The sequence below is a fragment of the Vidua chalybeata genome, chromosome 10 (genome assembly GCF_026979565.1).
Source record: "Vidua chalybeata isolate OUT-0048 chromosome 10, bVidCha1 merged haplotype, whole genome shotgun sequence".
NCBI lineage: Eukaryota > Metazoa > Chordata > Aves > Passeriformes > Viduidae > Vidua > Vidua chalybeata.
The window spans coordinates 15,914,771-15,920,770 of NC_071539.1; positions in this window are offsets into that span (position 1 = coordinate 15,914,771).

Here is a 6,000-nt window from a genome sequence, read left to right on the forward strand (position 1 = left end):
ACTAGTTGCAATTTGCCAAGAAAGTGTGTTTCCCACAAATTTCTGTTCACATGAATAGTTGCTTGTTATGTTCACCTACACTGAAATAATAACAAGTAGCAGAAAGGAACAGTAGTTCTATTCCTTAGTCTTCCATTTTCCATCTCTGACAAACTGCTTGCATATCCCATGCAGTCAAGGAATTCCATACATCCTTACTTGCTTCAATCACATTTTCACTTAGCTGAAACAAATTTTTCCTTCCTGTCCACTTTTTATGACTTTCCTCTTAACCTTGCCAAGTTTATGAGTTGACCTGACAACAAAAAAATCCTCAGTACAAAAATCCCAATGAGATATATTTATCTTACCGCTTCTGAGAAGAACTCAGAGATGCCTTTAATCTTTCTTTCCATGGCCCATGGGAGCTGAAGACCTTTAGGCTGAGCTCCGCATCGTCCCGTCAAGACGGCGAAGCTGACGGTGTTGGTAATAACGCAAGTGTTCTGCGGTCAGTGAGTTTTCCAGATGCACCCAGTGGAAAAGAGAGGAGCTCTTCTACATATACATAATGCACAACTGGGTCAAACCATGAGTCAGGAGGCAGCAAAAACTCCTGACAAATAACAAGATTTCTAGTAAGTCTATAATAGAACTGGAAAATATAAATAGAGGAAGCCACTTTGTTTTAGAAAACACAACTTTGCTGAAGTAGAAGTGTGTTCATCTCACCATTGTTTGTGATAATTTTTTTTTTAAAGCCAAAAATAACTAACTTGTGATTTCATATTTATTATCTATAATTCTAAAATTTATTAAGCATTTCACTTAAACCGTTATTTTTTCCATATCTGTTTCAAGGCCAGGTTGGTTGGCGTTGGATGGGTCCTTAAGCAGCCTGGTCCAGTGGAAGGTCTCCCTGCCCATACCAGGGGGGTTGAAACTGTATGATCTTTAAGGTCCCTTCTAACCCAAACCATTCTATGATTCTATATTCCTTCAATAACTGTAGTAGTCCTACTACATTGTCTTCTCTTTCTTTACCATCATTTTGATGTTCTTCATATGGATGTGCAAAACAAGGTGCATGTATATCAACCATTAATTGTAATTAGCAGTAATACAGCAATACCCACTTTCATAGTCATGAAACATTTTTGCCTACTCTTGTACCAATTTGGGGAATGCAAAAGTGAGCAAGTCTTTGAGATTTGCAGGTATCTCAGATGTCTGAGATTTGCATCGTCTCTGAAAGACATTTTGACTACTTATTCCCAGTTGTAACAACATGAAACATTCAGATGCTCACAGGAACACACAAGCATCTTTTTGAAACGGCTGTATTAAATGTACATTTGAAAAAAAATCACGATAGTAGGATATATAGACTAAACATTATTAGTTTTCAGATATGCATGACAACTTTTATGTGAGCATTTTGATTTGCATTCCTTAAACACAGCTGTATTCTTACTCATACATGAGATACAATTCATACATGAGTGAACAACTGAAGTCACTCTATACACTGACCACTCCATAGCTCTGATTTACCTGCTATATTGAATTTAACATTCTCAATTTCCCATTTGCCTACTTTGAATGTTTATAGAGTTATCACTGGCTTTGTGCCTGACCAATGATGCTACAAGGATATTAAACTACTAGTTTAATCTTGAGCTGTAATTGACAATTTCACTGCCATTTGGACCACTTACTTGAACCCATTTCCACTGTGCCACTCTGATCAGATGGCTTGATCAGTCAGTGCATAGCTGTCTGCTCCCCTGCAGGTCTGAGGCTGTAGCTCCTAACAGATTTGTAATGTTTCTCTGCCCTTGGCACCTAATGATGCTATCTGCTGGCACCTCCATATTGTGTAAATCAATTCTTGGTACAGAGTTTATCCCCTTGCAAGTCAAGCTCCTTCAAAAATAATGTATGTTTTGATTAAATTTTAGTATCCAAAAGGTATAGGAAGAGTCAAGTACTTTTTGTACTAGACCATCCTACACATAACATCTCTGCCTACACTTAAGTGTTTTTCCTTGGCTTGTTGGCATGTGGCCAGGAGAGAAGCCAGTTACAGTTTGAATCACTGTACCTGAAGTTTGGCTAAGAAATTAAAAATATTTTGTGCTCTGTTTTAAACACTTTGGTAGATGCCAACACTAACCATAGATCCCCAACTGTGCTATTTCCATGTTTCATGTTTCCTGAGTTGCCTTATTTCGTAGCTGTCTATAAATGGATCCTATCATTCAGGTTTTCTCACCAGGAAGCCCAAGTGGGCCCAGATGGGCCACCCTGCTCCTATTTCCAGAAGCTGGTTTGTATGTTTGTTTGTTTCTCTCTCCCTCCTTTTTTTCATGGGTGCATCTCTTAACCAGTGTCATCTAACAGAAAGCATATCTGATACTGCAGCTACCCGTGTGTGTCCTTTCCTGCACTGTGATACAGAGGCAGCTAATGATAGCCTGGGTGTGCTGAGTTGTCTCTAAAGCCATTCCATCCCTCTCCATTCCATCCCTCCCCAGCAGTAAAGAAGGAGAAAACAACCCTATAAATCAAACAGATAGAAAGAACATACGCATCTTCAGCCTCAGCTAGAACAGCCATTGTTTTCACTGAAAAAGGGGCTCAAGATCATAATTTCTGATAACTGGAAGTAGCATTCACTGAAAGAAACATGGCAATGACCTTTCTGTTAAATTTCATTACTACAGCTGCTACACAAAAACATGAGTTGGGTGTTGAAACATTATGCAACTAGCTTGGATGCAAAAAGCTGTTGAGATGTTCTTCATCATTTGTTTTCCAGTGGTTTGTCTGGATTAATTTTGAGGGCTAGAAAAAATAATCATTATGAGGCTTAGATTTTTAGGTAACTCAAGATACTTCAGGAGAAGGAGTATCATGAAAACCTGGTATGCTGAAAAGTATTGGATACAAAAAAATTTAATCAAGGGGCTGGGGTTTTTTAATTTATATGTGTGGTAATTAATTATATATTTAATGAACCTCAGTTGATTGCATCTCATGAATATAAAGAATTGGGAAGGAACCAAATTTAACAGAACCTATGATATGACTTTTTACCTGTAGAACAGATTCCTATACAAAGTCAACTCCCACTTGCACCAGCCACCACTTCTGAGAATAGGGGTAGTACTCTTTCTCCTTGGATGCTCATATCCCTTTGTTGGCAGTATCAGTCTATGAGAAAGTGCCATGTGCAATCTCTCTCTCCTCACTTTTGTACATCAGTTGTGTGGCCACAATGGTGGATAAAATCCCTCTCATATAGGACATGCCTTGTAAGTATATCCAGCAAATTCCATATATGGACTATATGGACACTATTTAGAGAGTATTTATTTTTTTAGGGAGTTTCAACCCAAATGATAACTTTTCTCCTTGATACAAAAAGAGTGTAAAAAAAATAAGAGAGCTTCCAGTTTAAAGTTAGGGAGCAGGAAAATGGAAATGTAATGCAGGTGCTTACAAGTAAAATTATTACTTTATTTTGGGGGTATAAGTGAAGTCCTGGAAGCAAAACTATAGAAATGCTGTTGTAAATTTAAGAACAAAAAATAAATATAATATTTTAGTCTCTACTTTTCCTGTGGCATATTTGCTTTTTACCATGCAGTATTCTAAATTTCATCTGCTGCTTTTACGTTTAATATGTATTTTGTATTCCATAATCTTTGAATAATGCTAGAAATTCAAGAAAGCTAAAACACTATTAAATGACTGCCTGGGTTTATTTGCAGTGGTAGGTCTGTGAGCAATACTCTATGGCTAATGTACAACAGCAGCCACAGGACTGCAGCTATTGTATATCACATTTAAATGTTCTAACACCAGCAGCTCTAGGAGGGTTTTGGCTGAAAGCTGGCTGCATCTGACAGCACAAAAAGAATAAACACAGCAATTCAAAAGCCTTTACAGACTTAAGGCTGCAACACTGCTCAGTCAAGGCTGACACCTCCCAGAACAGAGCAACCACAAGATCATGGGAACATAAATCATAGTTTTCATTTATGTACAGTCATACAGCTCTAATTGCTTAGTATATTTAGCATGCACAACACAGTGGGCTTGTTCTGAAGACTAAAAGCTTCTTTTATGATTCATTTTTTTGGCAAAGGATGTTGCCTGTAGCCTGATACTTGGAGCAAGACTGCCAGGGTGTAACACAGCTGAACTCAGTGTACAGAAGGTCTGTTACAATTGATCCATTTCTGTTGTTTGGTGTTTATCCAGCTGGGTGGATGCCATTAGAATCAAGTGACAGTATCATAAGCTTAAAGCCCTTTGCGGTTCTGGAGTTCCTCAATTCAATTCTCAACAAAATTGCGGCTGAGTGGTGCGCTCCAGTTCATCAGGAGTGAAGCTAGGCAGCATGTGGGCTCATTGGTAATTGGAAATAACTGACCAATTATCCACTCCCTATGGAGGGGCTGAAAGTGTCACCGTCACTAAGCACACCCAGTAAAGCTTAGGTTTCAGATATGCTTGAAACTGAGCACTGCAGGACAAGGCCATTCACCCATTTGTCTCTTGGATTTGCAGGGGCTTTACAACCCCCCTTTGTGGTTTTCCCCGTTTGGTGGAAAAATTAGGAGACAAGGAAGGAATAAAACAGTCTTCAACTTATGGAAGGTGTCATCAGTTGAAGAAAAATGCAATAAATAACTTGTTAGTACTTCTCCAGCAGACGAAATGTGGCTGTATTTTTTAAATACAGCCTATTTTTTTTGGCTAAATTTTTTAAATACAAAACCAAAAATGTGGTTTTGTATTTTAACAGCAGAATTTGCTATTCCCTACAAAAATCCCTGACCATGCAATGCTAAGTTATTTTGTTGCTTTTTGCTGGAGTGTGACTAAAAACAAATTTAGAAATTAGTAAATCTAATTATGATTCCATACGTGAACAGAAATTTTTCTGTCAAAGATCCTACAACAAAAGGCTACAATCACTGACTCAGAAAGATGTGAGATTGCTTTATAGTAAAAAAAAAAAAAGAAACTTAAAAAGAAGAAAAAAATCATTAAATTAAAAAAAAGCACACAGAAAGAATAGACACAAATAGGATTCAATAGCAATACTGCAGCTAGCACAAGAATGACTGAGGACTGGTTTCAATACAGAGTTTAAAACTGAAGTATAAAATGCTCAGAGTTTGAAGGGAAAGCTTTCACATCCACTTCCCAAATATCCAAGCTATAATAAAAAGCATTTTGCAAAAATTTGGGGATATAATATTATGTAAACAGAATAGAAAAAGTCTCTAAATTACCATTATTTAATTCTGAATCTCAAATTATTCAACAAAATTGCACAGGCTGAATTAGGAGCTGAAGGCCAAAGATAGAGAGGAGACATAAACTCACCTACTCACATGCAGAACAGTCCAACCAAAGTAATCACGATTCAGGTTTTCCTAGAAAGGATCATGATTTACAGAGCTATCAGAATTTCTAACAGCCCAGTTAAGGTTACATACAAAAATGTGCCTCTGATCTGATGATTTTGGAGTCCCAGCACTCAGTTATAATACCTGTTTGTATCATCAGGAAGGCATGGAGGGACATGCTATTTCTACACAGACATAACAACCTTAGCAATTTCTGATATTGAACATGGAAACCAATCTTTTCAATATCTTTCCTCTTCCCAAGAGGTTGGTTATAAAAAAAATTCACCCAGAATAAGAGGAACTAAAAAGAAACCCCTCAAGTCATAGCTCTGCAGATGGAGCACGTGGGGTTTTGTAGCAATGGTACCATGGATGAGCAGAGGAAGCCTGATTTACAGAAGCAATACAAAACTTTAAAGACGCCTGAACTGGGAATAAAGAGCCAGCCACAGAATTCCACACACTGGTCTTCACTTCCTTATTTTGCTCCCCTGCTTTAAATTCAACCCTTGGACTCCAGGCTTTTCTGTACCAAGTTCTTTACAGCTCTGGTTCCTAACACCAATTCCCAGGGTGGGCTTGGGGACCTCAC